The 14216-nt window shown below is 44.9% G+C and overlaps 2 protein-coding genes across 3 annotated transcripts in view; both read right to left on the bottom strand.

Annotated features, from left to right (window-relative positions):
* LOC140717763 (histone H2B-like) overlaps positions 1 to 12015 on the bottom strand; it is a 28437-nt gene extending 16422 nt beyond the window's left edge. The window contains exons 1-3 of one of the 2 annotated variants that reach the window (XM_073031480.1): positions 11869 to 12015; positions 10251 to 10333; positions 8089 to 8200 (exon numbers count right to left, since the gene is read on the bottom strand). The gene's annotated coding sequence lies outside the window, so the exon portion shown is untranslated. The remainder of the gene's footprint in view (positions 1 to 8088; positions 8201 to 10250; positions 10334 to 11868) is intronic. The other variant, XM_073031479.1, reaches the window with a different exon arrangement.
* The window catches only part of LOC140717771 (uncharacterized), a 90817-nt gene that overhangs the window by 18518 nt on the left and 58083 nt on the right, over positions 1 to 14216 (bottom strand). The gene's annotated exons all lie outside the window — the stretch shown is intronic.

Raw genomic sequence — 14216 nt, 5'->3', positions numbered from 1 at the left:
AAGGAAAGCACTTTTTGCGACAAATTGGACTGAGAATTCTGTTGGCTTTGGGGAGGTCTTGGAGTCTCAGAAGTGTGGAACCACTGCCGAAGGGTCTCTCCGGTCCAAAGAATCTGGCAGAATTGGCAGAGGAGGCTCAGAGGATTGCTCAAGAACACTGCAGTGAGGGTAAGTACAAATAAGTTAATAAGACGTTAAGAAAAAGTCCACATGGTGTTGGTAAATCCCTGTGGGTACCGCTTCGTATGAAATGAAGGGCTGAACGGGCAGGGAAAGGAAAATAGAATAGAATTAGAGTAGAAAATCCTCGTGGATACCGCCTTAAGAGATAAGGCTCTGAACGGGCGAGGTGTTAGAATAGAATTAGAGTAGAAAATCCTCGTGGATACCGCCTTAAGAGATAAGGGTCTGAACGGGCGAGGTGTTAGAATAGAATTAGAGTAGAAAATCCTCGTGGATACCGCCTTAAGAGATAAGGGTCTGAACGGGCGAGGTGTTAGACTAGGCGTAGAATTAGAGTAAGTTTAGTTAAGAAAAAGTCCACGTGGTGTTAGACTAGAACTAGGTGTAGAATTAGAGTAAATAATATTATCCAGTAAACAAACTGTGAATCTATGAAATACCTTAAAAAGAGAGAATAACATGACAGGTAAAGGAACAGCAGTAGAGATTCTGAGCAAAAAATTCCCGTTAATTCAAAATGAGATCACAAAAACCTCAGAAAAATGGGAAAAAAGAACCAAAAACCTAGTCACAAAGTGGCCAAGAGAAGGAACGTTTGATGAAAGTTTGTGCGAAGATATGGAGGGACTAATTAAAAATTACAAACCAAAAGATAAATCTAAGAAAAGAGGGCAAAAAAGAGAACGAGAAGTGGAAGTGCTAAAACTCTTCAGAACGGAGGGGGAAAGGCTGAGGAGGACAGGTAGAATATTGATTACAAGCGAGGAAAACACTAAGGTGCTGGAGAAACAGCCTGTTAGAGAGAGAGAAGGGTACGGTGAGAAGCTGGCATCAGCTCCGTACCCGGTTGCGAAAGAAACAGAAAAACCCCCTCCCTATAATGGGGAAGGAACCCCTAAGCAGTGCCCCCTGCTGACAGGAACAGTAAACGTGCAGAGAGAAGTACAGGTTTGGGATAATGAGGAGGAAAAAAAACAATACGAGAAGGAAAAAGCGGCGATATGGAAGGAAATACAGGCAGAAAGGATAAAGATAGAACAGGTACAGAGAGAAATGGGAGAAGAGATTGAACGGATGAAATACTTGAGAGAGGTAAAGGAGTATGAGGAGTATCGGTTATACTATAGAAATAAACAGACTAGAAAAGAAAGTGGCTCATCAGGACAGGAAGAAAGAGAAAGTGACTCATTGGAGGAGCAAGAGTTAAGTGGAGAGAGGATGTGAGAATTTTCAGGGAAGAGGTAGGAGGCAGAAGCCTAGAAGAGCAGAAGGAGGTGGTATGGGAGCGACTTGTGGAAGTAGAGAGAGAGCTAGATAAGTTACTGAGAAGGGATTGCCAGGAGAGATGCGAAAAATACTCTAGGGGCCAACCAAGTATTGAATCAAGACAAAAAGAAAGGACTCCACAGGAAGACCGAGGGAAGAAGAGGACCCCGGAGACATTTGTGTGGGAGGCAGTAAAGACATACCCTGAGACAGATGGGGAGTCAGATGAGGAGGAGAGCCAGGACAGGTGGGAAGAAGGAGGAAGAATGATGCCGTTGTTAGTAAAATGATCAGGACAAGTGCAGTATATCCCTTGGGGATCCCAGGATCTAGAAGGGCTGAAAAACACACTGCCCAATTTACATGAAGGAGCAGGGAAATGGATTAGTGCCTTTGAAGAAGAAACGACGGGACGATTACTGGCTATGGGAGATTTGAAGGCACTATTGATAAAGCTGATGGGAACCTCCAAATTTAATGAACTAATGGAAATGGCTGGCATAGTAAACTCGAACGACCCGAGAACTGATGGAGGCGGGTTTGACAGAGTGAGGCAGAGGGTATGGCAGGCCCTCAGAAAGCTTTATCCACCCAAAGTGGACCCCAAAGCCTTAAAAGGGGATCCACTGGAAGACACTGAAAACCCAGCAGCCTACGTAGAAAACCAGTTGAAAAGGTGGAGACTGGAGACTGAGCAAGAGGTGGAGAATAGCTTATTTATGACCACACTGTTCCGACATAGCATTTTGGATGCAATGCCTCCACAAGTAAAATCCAAACTGGAGGAAGTGGTTGGGCTAATGTCAAAGACTCCACAAGAATTTAGAGACCACGTAGTCCATGCGGTTGAGAAATACCGGAAAGACAAACAAAGGTTGGCTGAGCAGCAGGAAGAGGTGCAAAGAAAGTTAATACAAATGCAGCTCAAAGAACTCAAAAAGAAGGAAAAAGAGAAAAACAAAAAGATGCTGCCAGCAACCACCGGTTCGAGTACAGCCATCGAACTGGACAAAGCACTGCTATATGGAGGGACCGATCATACTGTAAGACAAGGGCTGGAAAACCCCATGCCAATAATTGTCTTTGAGGGAGCATTCCCACAAATGCCCTACCAGGAACAGACTAAATTCAAACAGCCCAGACAGGACTGGAAGTCCCAAGGAGGGGGACAGAGGAGCTATGGGCAAAGGGGACCAGTGAGGAAACAGTGGGAAAGAGAGGTAGAGAGATTGTGCTGGGAATGTAATCAGCCAGGTCACATGAGAAGAGATTGTCCGTTTACACTATGGCCTGTCACACACCAGCAGGAACTGATAAGAAGGGAACTAAAGTTTATCCCAGGACCAGCCCCCACAGGCCCAAGCGGACCTGTGAACCCCTATGCGAGGTATTAGGGGTGCCCCGAGAACTTGAGTGGGAAGGGACATTACCCAATGATAACAAGGGAGGCAGATGAGGAACCCATTGTTCAGGTTATGTTAGAAGGGCAACTGACACCAATGATGATAGATACTGGAGCCACGTACACTTGTGTACAGCCACAGTATGCCCTTCACCTTCCCATGTCAGGAAAGTTTATTAAGACGTTAGGGTTCTCGGGGAAAACACAGTTGACACAGTGCACGGCTCCAGTGCGGTTGAGAATGGGAAATAAAGAAATTGTTTTGCCGGTGCTAGTATTTAAAGGAATTAAAGGATGAAACTGGAATTAAAATTAGAATGCACCAGAAATGGGCTGAGTGTGAAAAGAGCAGGGGCTCAATTGATAGTGCGAGAAGACAAGAAGGCTAATGTCTTTTGGATAGGAGACATCGCAGATCAGATTCAGGAAACCTGGGAAAAATGGAAAAAGGGCATGCAGGCTATATTACCCAGGGCTGTAATGCCCAAATCTGAGCTACATTGTACAGTGATTTTTGACGAGACTCAGAACAGGGAGTTAGAGGAGAAATGGCACCTGGAGGTATGTACCCAACAGCACCTGGAAGGGGAGGCTGTGATAATTGGAAAGCAAGGGGCAGCTTTACAAGTTAAGTGGAACACCTTTTTAGAAAAATGGTACAGGATACCGGAGGCTGCGCCCCACGTAACGTTGTTGGTAAATAAGGGATATCAGTCTAAAGACTTAGGACCTTTAGTTAAGAGTGCTGAAACCGTAACAGTGTGGTGGAAAATCACGCCAGAGGTGTGGATATCAGAAGACAACAATTGTATTAAAATAATGGTAAGTGTAGATATGGTAGGGACAGTGAGAGAGGTCGAAATAACTCCCCAACCACACATGCCCTTGCTGGGAAAGGAAAGAGGCCAGCAGAAAGATAAAAGGTTAGATGAGTTGCCGTCTATTCTGTGGTCACAGCATGACACGGACGTAGGGAAAATAAAAACAGCTAGTCCGGTGGAAATAAGGCTGAAAAAAGGAGCAATTCCACCCAGGAGACCACAATACCCACTAAGACCAGAAGCAGAAGAGGGAATAGCGTCGACAGTGCAGGGGTTGCTTGAAATAGGAGTGCTTAAAAGAACAAACAGTCCATGCAATACCCCGTTGTTGCCGGTCTTAAAAGCAGATAAATCTAAGTCGAGATTGGTGCATGATTTGCGAGCGGTAAATGATGTGGTAGAGGACTGGCCAGCGGTAGTCCCCAACCCACACACGCTTTTGACTAATGTTCCACCAGAAGCAAGTTACTTTTCAGTGATTGATTTGTGTTCGGCTTTCTTCAGCATTCCTCTAGCCGATCAGTGTCAGTATCTGTTTGCATTTACTTACAGAGGTGCTCAGTATACCTATACCAGAATGCCGCAAGGATTTAAACATTCACCACACATTTTTAATCAGGTATTGAAGGCAGACCTAGAGGGCATGCTGTTGGAAAGTACATTGTTACAGTATGTGGATGACCTGTTGATTTGCTCCCACAGTAAGGAACAGTGTGAGCAGGACACTATAACTCTGTTAGAGAAATTAGCGCGCGGAGGACATAAAGTATCCAAAAAGAAACTGCAATTTTGCACGCAGCAAGTGGAGTACTTAGGCAGGGTAATATCCAAGGGAATGAAGGCGATAGCACCAGATCAGATTGAGGCAATAACTAAGGCCCCAAAACCCCAGACTGTAGGGCAGATGATGACGTTTTTGGGAATGGCAGGGAACAGCTCAGATTGGATAGGAGAATATGCTGAGATTGTGGCACCTTTGAGAAAGATAATGAAAGAAGCAGGACATACAAATTTGAAGAACGGCTTACAGTGGAATGGAGAGACAGAGATAGCTTTCAATACTATTAAGCAGGAATTGCAGTCAGCACCAGCATTAGCTTTGCCTGACTACGAGAAGGTTTTTCATTTGTATGTATCCAACCGACAGGAGGGTTATGTCACAGTGGTTCTAACACAGGAGACAGGCACAGGAAAAGCAAAGCAGCCGATAGCATACTACAGTACGAGACTAGATGAGGTGGCTCAGGGGTATCCACCCTGTTATCAGGGATTGACGGCACTGTACTATGCATATGAAAAGGCATCATCGGTAACCCTGGGCTATCCTGTGATTCTGTACACACACCACAAAGTAGCAGAATTGCTAGAAAGGGGGAAATTTGTGCTGACGCCAGCCAGGATAGCAGCGTATCAGATGCTATTGACATTTCCTGACATAACTATACAGAGATGCACTACCAGTAATATAGCCGATTTTGTCCCTTTAGACTATGAAGGAGAACCCCATGATTGTGTAGGGAAGACGATGGCATTTGCCAAATTGAGAGCAGATTTACGGTCAGAACCACTAGAGGATATAGATAAAAAGGTTCTGTTCGTAGATGGCTCTTGTTATAGGGAGTATGATGGAAATCACGCAGGATTCTCAGTGGTGCAGCAGGATCAGTCGAGCTATAAGATTATTAGGATGGAGTTCTGTCCCCAACCGTGTTCCGCCCAACTAGCAGAAATCAAAGCCCTGACAGCTGCGTGTGAAATGATGGAAGGTGAGAAAGTAGATATCTATACTGATTCGGCATATGCTCACGGAGTATGCCATTTGTTCGGGGCAGTGTGGAAGCAGAGAGGTTTTAAAAAAGGTAATGGAGATCCCATACAACATTGTCAGCAAATTCTAGACTTAATAAAAGCCATAATGAAACCTAAAGCATTGGCTGTAGTAAAATGCCAGGCACATAAAAGGGGAATCAAGCTGCGGACGAGGCAGCCAGAAAAGCGTCTGGGTGTACGTCAGCTGTCATTGCCCCCCAGGTAAGCCTAACTCCAGAACCTGAGGTAGAGGACCTAATTGAAATACAAGGTAAGGCAACTTTGGCAGAACAGACAATGTGGAGAAAAAGGGGGGCCAAGCAGAACCCGGAAGGCTTGTGGAGCACGGAAGACGGTTTGTTGGTAGCACCCACCCCTCTACTGACGATTCTGATTTCAGAAGCGCATGGGGTGGACCATTGTGCAAGGGGGGAAGTGATAAGGAAAATAAAGAAGGATGGTTTTTGGTCACCTTATTTACAGGCTTCAGTGGACTTTGTCTTGTCACAGTGCGAGGTATGCGCACAGAATAATGTTCGGAAGGGAATTACAACCCCAATAGGTCACATTGCTGTACCTGAAGGACCATTTAAACATTTAGTGATCGATTACGTAGACATGATAAAGACAGTGAGAGGGAAAAGATACATGCTGGTAGTAATTGATCGAATTAGCAGATGGGTGGTGGCGGTACCTTCAAGAGATCAAGGGGCAAAAACAGTGGTAAAATTCCTGACAAATGAAGTGATCCCAAGGTTTGGAATACCTACAGAAGTTAGCTCAGACAATGGTTCAGCTTTTATCCAGAAAGTGGTCGAACTGGTACTACAGGCGCTGAGGATAAAGCAAAGATTTGGATGTGTATACCACCCTCAGTCGCAGGGCATGATAGAGAGAATTAGTGGAACCCTGAAAGCCAAACTAAACAAAATTTGTGCAGACACTAAACTTAATTGGGTCGATGCTTTACCGTTAGCATTGATGAGTTACCGCATGCAAACTAATCGAATGACATGCCTGACACCGCATGAGATGCTCACTGGGAAGCTATCATACCAGTGATAGGGGTAAGCAAAACTGTTGAATGGATAAACTATATATACTACAATCAACAGAGGTTCATCAACTACACCGATGATGCACTGCAGGCCTTAGGGCAACAGCTAGATGCAACTAGCAGGGTGGCGTGGCAAAACAGACAGGTACTGGATTGGCTTTTGGCAGAAAAAGGGGGTGTGTGTGTACTGTTTGGAGAACAATGCTGCACTTTCATACCGAACAATACTACCCCAGAAGGGTCTTTCACCAGAGCAATGAATAAGTTAAAGAATCTGCGGACGGAGGTCAAACAGAATGCAGGGTTCGGACATCAGTTCTTTGATTGGTTAGAAAGTAGACTCGGAGGATGGGGAGCATGGCTGACTAAAATAGCAATAACTGTCAGTATTATATTGTTGAGCTGTGCGTTTGTGCTGTGTTGTTTTCTTCCTTGTCTCAAATCTCTTGTAGTGCGTGCTGCAACCAAACAATTTCCGATGCTCGTGGCAATTACTGAAGCAAGCTTAGTGGAGAAAGAAACACCGAAAATGTATTGTTACAGCCTACAACACCTGCAGGATGAACAGGAGCAAAATGACAGTGTGGGAGTAGATTGTAAGGGCTGCTGAGTCTTTTTACCTGTCTCAGATACAGAGGGACAGGTTTTTGGCTCAGCGGCCCAGGGTAACAGGGAGAGAATACTTTGAGGTCTTGGCGCAGAAAATTATAGTTTAACCCGAGATTTGGGAATAAATGCTTGAGTTTATTGTGGCTTTTGTGCACGGACTCTTGGTCTTCTTTCTCTGTGAGACCCTCTGGGTCTCAAAGGGGGTATATATTGGAGTATAAAAGTAGTAATTTCATAAAAGTATAAATTTTGTGTGTAACCAAAACTATGAAGTCAGTTATTTGCTGAAGACAATGGTGTGTTAATGACAGGTAGCTAAGAGATGTAGATTAGAACATAATTAAGTCACGAAGTATTAAGAATGTAAACTTGCTATTTGCTAGAGAATGAAACCTTAAGAACGTAGAAGACAATGGTGTGTTAAAGAGATGTAGATTAGAACATGATTAAGTCAATTGATAGAAACAATAGGGACATGATGTACGTGAGGTACGTGTAATAAGCAACTATAGATCGATTACATATGCTAATGCAACTGGACCAGGAGATTGCTATAAAAAATGCTGTGTCCGGGGATCGGTGGGCAATCAGCGACTAGCTCAATGACTGTCTCAGCTTTGATTTGCAAATTAAAGTTTAACCCTTCTTGAAGAATCTTCTGCATCTCTAGGTCATTTGTGAGGCACGAAAAACCACCACAAAAGCAAATAAATCAACTCAAGAATTTGCATTAGTGTTCACAGTGGAGACACAACAAACATCCCACAGATATCTGATGGTATCATTTCAACATTGTGCCACAATGTGTAACAATCACCATCACGAGGGAAAAAACTAATGGGACTAAAAGCAAACATTACCAAGTCCCAACGACCTGCACTGCAGGCTTTCACAGGAAGTTTGGAGAGAAAGTAGAGACAATGAAGTCTGTCAAAACTCACTGTTACAGAAAGGTCCCAGTGGAGTTGAAAACCATTGTTGAAGAAGGGTGGAAGATAAAAACCAGGTGACTGTAGTCCAGTTAACTTCACTTCAAGTACTGGAGTCTATAATCTGTGAAGAAATAACAAGTCATTTAGAAAAGTTTAATGTCATTGAACTAAGTCAACAGGGTTTACAGTCAGATTCACACAGCACAGAAACGAACCCTTCAGCTCAAATGGTCCACACTGACCAAAGTTCCCATCTGAGCTTGTGGGCTGTAACCCCCTCACCACCACATTAAGAACAAGGCTATCCTCCTCATTGTCCCATTTCCTTGCATTTGACCAAAATCCTTAAAAACCTTTCCTTTCCATCTACCTGCCCAAATGCCTTTTAAATACACCTGACTCAACGACTCCCCTAGCAGCTCATTCCATTTACTGACCAGCCTGTGTGTGGAAAAGTTGCCATTCAGGTCCCTATTAAATCTCATCCTAAACCAATGTCCTCTAGTTCTTGATTCCCCAATACTGGCAAAAAGACAGTTCTCTTTGACCCACCCCAAGTCCTCATTAATTTATACACCTCTGCAATATCAGCACTCATTCTGCAACATTCCAGAGAAAATTGTCTAAAATGCTTTCCAGAAATCTCCTCTGCATTCTTTCCAGCTTAATGGTGTCTGTCATACAGCAGGGTGACCAAAACAAATCATTCTGGTATCCAGTGAATCTTCTAAGCTCCAGCGTGGACAAGATCAATTGTATAATAAGGACACACTTCTGTAAAAACACTGACACTGTATTCCAAGCGCACTGAGCTGCCAGAGCACAGTGGCCAGTGAGGACACAGACCAGTACAACACCCGGCTCTCTACTACAAAGTTCAAAGCTGAAAGTAAACGTAATATCAAAATACATTTCTGTCACCATATGCAAGCCTGAGATTAGTTTTCTTGTGGGTATACTGCCAGTTTGTTAGATAGGGGAGGGTTAAACTAATTTGGTGGAGGGGAGGGTGTAGAAACCAGAGTGAAGGCACTCAGGATAGCATGGAGGGTAAAAAAGCAAAGATAGCATGAAATTAGACTGCCAGGAAGGGCAGGCAGATGATAGGACATAACTACAGCCAGCAGGGTGAGTATCAGTGCATGAGGGATGCAGCATCAAAGGGTAGCAATACGGTACTCAAAGTGTTAAGCAGATGAGGGCCGGGTGGTAGATATAGAACACATGGACTTTCAACAAGGGCCCTGATCAAAAGCAAGAAGGCACACGGGCTGAATAGATATTTGCTAGAATATATTCAAAATGTACTCGGTCAGAGAACAGAGAAGATCATGGTTGAGGGGTGTGATTCTGACTGGAGACCTGTGACCAGTGGGGCCCCCCAAGGATTAGAGCTGGGAACTCTGCGGTTTGTGGAGTGATTTCGATGAAAATGAAGCTGGGCTGATTTGTAGGTCTGCAGAGACACAGAAATTAGTGGAGTTGTGGATGCAGAGCAAGTTTCACAAAGGATTCAGCAGAATATAGACCAGCTGTAGATGTGGACAGAGAAATGGCAGATGAGCCAAATAACTTTCGGAAGTCAAATTTCTGAGGTTTTCTTTGGAATTCCTCTCCCTGCTGGAGTAGTTGAAATGGTATTTATGGCAATGACAAGCTCCACCTCAAGATGTTGGAGATCAGGGGGTCAGTCAGTGTCCCAGACAACTTCACATCAGGGATATGCACCATCTGCAGCTCCTGACTGACTGTGTGAAGGAAACTGAGCTGGAGATGGACAGATTTAGAGTTTCCAGGATGCTGAGACCAGAGATTCAGTCAGTTGGTCACACCTAAGGTCAGGCGGCAGATAGTTTAGTGACCACCATGACAGGAAAGGGGAAGGGACAGACAGTTCAACGTCTCCCTGTGGCTGTACACTCCTTTGGACACCCTTGGGAGGAAGAGAAACCAGAGCAGTTCAGCCTGTCAGGTCGTTGGTACTGACACCCCGGTCTGATGCTCTGCGGGAGGAAAGGAGAAGCAGAGCAGTAATGGCAGCAGCCTTACAGTACAGGAGGCATGCAGGAGATTCTGTGGCAGCAACAGAGATGTCAGGATGATGTTTTACCTCCTGGGTACCAGGGTCAGGTATGTCTGAGATACGTACGATTTCCAAAAGATAAACTTACCATTAGAGTCGGTGGTAAGGAAGCCAAATGCAATGTTAGCATTAATTTCCAGTGGTCCACGACACAGAAGCAAGGCTAGAATGCTGAGGATTGATAAGGCATCGGCAAATCACACTTGGAGTACAGGTGTCCCCCCATACAAAGGGTAGAGCGTTCCTATGAAACCTTTCTTAAGCCAAAATGGCGTAAAGTGAAGAACCATTAATTTATATGGGAAAAATTTTCGTAAAAGCGAAATTCCTCTTGTAATGGGAAAACAGGTTACTAATGTAGGTCTTTTGTAAAAGTGAAGTGGCGAAAAGTGAACATTCGAAAAGTGGCGGACACCTGTATTGTGAACAGTTTTGGGCCCCTTCTCTAAAAAAGTATGTGCTAGCATTGGAGAGAGTCCAGAGGAGGTTCACAAAAATGATCCCGGCAATAAAAGGGTTAATACACGAGGATTGTTTGATGGCTCTGGGACCGTACTCGCTGGACTTTAGAAGAATGAGGGACTCTCATCGAAACCGATCAAATATCGAAAGGCCTAGGATGGAGTGGGAAGGGTGTTTTGTGTACATCGTCCTTGGAGAAGAGGGATGCTTATGTCAGAATGCTGTTCTTGGACTACAGTTGAGCGTTCAACACCATAATTCCCTCCAGGCTCCACAAGAAGCTTAGAGACCTCAGCCTCATCCTATTTCTGTAGCAGGATCCTGGACTTCCTGTCAGACTGCTGGCAGGTGGTAAGAGTGGACTCCCTCACCGCTGTCCCTCTGACCCACAACACAGGTGCCCCTCAGGTCTGTATACTAAGCTCCCTTCTTTACTGTCTGTATTCCCATGTCTGTGTCGCCACCCGCAGCTCCAATCTGCTAATTAAATTCGCTGAAGACACTGCACTGATTGGCCTATTTCAAATAATGATGAGGCAACCTACAGAGAAGAAGTCATCACCCTGACACAGTGCTGTCAAGAAAACAACCTCTCCGACTATATCGCAAAAACAAAGGAGCTTGTTGTGAACTACAAGATGAATGAAGACAGGCTAACCCATACCGACATCAATGGATCTGGGGTTGAGAGGGTGAACAGCTTTAAATCCCTCGGCATAAACATCACCGAGGATCTCACGTGGACTCAGCATATCGGCTGTGTGGTGGAAAAGGCATAACTGTGCATCTTTCACCTCAGACAGTTGAGGAAATTTGGTGTGAGCCCCCAAATCATAAGAACTTTCTATCGGGGCATGATTGAGAGCATCCTGACTGGCTTTTTAAAACTAAAGGGAATCGTTTTAAGGTAACAATGAGTAGGGGATCTGAAGTGTAAATATTTCACACAGAGAATAACTGGTATCCCGAATGAGCTGCCAGAGGACTGGGAGCAGAAACCCACAAAGTCTCTGTTCATTAAAACTTCCCAGGAACCTGTCATTCACTGTGTACATCCTGCCCTGGTTGAACCGCCCAGAATAGAGTCAGTGATTTATACAGAACTGAAACCGTCCCTTCGGTAAAACTCATCCACGCCGACCAAGTTGTCGACCTGAACTCGTCCCATCCGCCTGCATTAGGCCCGTGTCCCTCTCAACCTTTCCTATCCATGTAACTGTGCAAATATGGTTGAAATATTGTACCTGAGGCAGAGAGCCGGTGCGGTGAGGCGCTGACAGACACTCACTGTTCCGTGGGCAGGAAGAGGAGAGGCCGATTCCCACAGTGGAGCCGAAACCCAAAGTAGAGACCGACTCCACTTTACTACAACCCCGTGCCCACCATCCCGGACTAACCGCCCGCACCGGACCGTTCCCCTGGAAACGACGTCGGTGACGGTGAAACATCTATGACGTCAGCTCGTCACAAATCGGCATACGCTACACGGTATCACGTGACGCGTGTCAACAGCCCGGGAGGCGGGGCAGAGAGAGCTGTCAATCAGTCGAGACGCTGAGAAATTGCGAGCATTGTAACACAGTGGGTACAGGGGGCATTTCCGGGAACAGTGATCCCCCCTCCACCCACGGGAATTGAGTGTGTTATAGACAGTAATATTCGCATTTTAATTTGACTCTTCGGTTTTAGAAATATTTAACGTTTTTATTTTGTTTATTTTTGTGTGGATAATCTTTTACAACTTGGGGTAGAAAAACGTTGTAACAAGATCACTGAACCCTTCATGAAAACAGAACGTCACGGAAAAAAATTGTCAAAGTCAACATTTTAATCCAAAGTAAGTTAATAGAAGCATAGAAAACCTACAGCACCAAACAGGCCTTTCGGCCCACAAAGTTGTGCTGAACATGTCCCTACTTGAGGCCCAGTCTTGGAGTTTACTGATTAGATTTGAGGGGATGACAGTGTTAAATGCTGAGCTGTAATCAATAAAGGGCATCCTGATGTTTGCATCTTTGGTGTCCAGATGTTCCAGTGTTGTGTGAAGAGCCAACGAGACACATCTGCTGTTGCTTCGGTAGGTGAATTGGAGAGGATCCAAGTCACCATTCAGACAAGAGCTGATATGCTTCAACACCTGTCTCTCAAAACTCATCATCACTGTGGATGTAACAGCCGCTGGGCAATTTAAACAAGTTACCATGCTGCTGTTGGGCACCGATATGATTGAAGCTTTCTTCCAGCAGGAGGGTACCACACACTGCCAGATAGGGAGGTTGAAGGTATCTGTGAATACACCAGCCAGCTGGTCAGCACAGGTCTTCAGTACTCGGCCCGGTACTCCATCCACACTGGATGCTCTCCTTGGATTCACTCTCTTGAAGGCAGCCTGCACATCATCTTCAGATACTGAGACCAAATGATCATCGGGAGACATTGGGGTGTACGATGATTCCTCCCTCTTCTGGTGGTCAAAGATGGCATTGAGCTCATCTGGAAGCAAAGCTCTGCTGTCCCCTTTGTCACAGGATTTACCTTTGCAGGAGGTTCTGGCATTCAAACCCTGCCACAACTGTCCAGAATCCCTATTTTATTCCAGTTTAGTCCGGAGTCTCCACATTGCCCAAGAGGCTTTCTGGAGATCACACCTGCACCTCTTGTAACACTCCTGATCTCCAGACTTGAATGCCACTGATCTGGTGCTCAGCAGGTTCTGGATCTCAGTGCTTATCCAGAGCTTTTGATTTGGGAAAACCCTGAGTGATTTTGTGGGGACACACACCTCCACAGATGTTTTAATGAACTCTGTAATGACCCTGGCCTAATCGGTCAGATAGTTAGATGAGTTCTTGAACATGGCTCAGACTGCTGACTCAAGGCAATCCTGTAACCGTTCCTCTGCCTCTCAAGACCAACCCTTGGTTATCTGGATCTCTGGAGCCTTGTTCCTTAGGCTCTGTCTGTATGCAGGTAGCAGGAGTACAGTCAAATGATCTGACTTAACAACAATAGGCATTCCTTATTGTGGTGTAGCAGTGGCCTAGTGTGTTGGGACCTCTGATGTAAAAGGTTACGACTTCAGATTCATTTTCTTTCAGGTATTTACAGGAAAATAAATACCATAGAATTGACAAAAAAATATAAACAGCAAAGACTGACAGACAACTAATGTGCAAAAGAAGACAAATAGTGGAAAAATAAAATAAAATAAATATTACTGTGAAATTCAGTTGTAGAATACTTGAAAGTGAGTCTGCAAGTTATGGACTCAGTTCAGAGAAGTTATTTACTCTGTTTCAAGAGCATGACCTGTGTAGGGTAATAACTCATTCCGAACCTGGTGCTGTGGGAACTGGGGCTCCTGGTCGTCCTTCCCGATGGCAGCTGTGCAAAGAGGGCATGAGGTGGATGAAGGATGTTGTTGATGATGGATGCAGTTTGCTTGTAGAAGCGCTTCCTGTAAATGTACTGAGTGATGCGGAGGGCTTTGCCTGTGATGGACTGGGATGTATCCACTACTTCTTGTAGACTTTTCCATTCCTGATCATTGTGTTTCCATATCAGGCTGTGATGCAACAACCAGTCAGGATAC

The sequence above is a fragment of the Hemitrygon akajei genome, chromosome 28, assembly GCF_048418815.1.
Source record: "Hemitrygon akajei chromosome 28, sHemAka1.3, whole genome shotgun sequence".
In the NCBI taxonomy this organism is placed as follows: domain Eukaryota; kingdom Metazoa; phylum Chordata; class Chondrichthyes; order Myliobatiformes; family Dasyatidae; genus Hemitrygon; species Hemitrygon akajei.
Note: the sequence above shows the minus strand (reverse complement) of the source record. Positions and strands in the feature narration are given on the sequence as shown.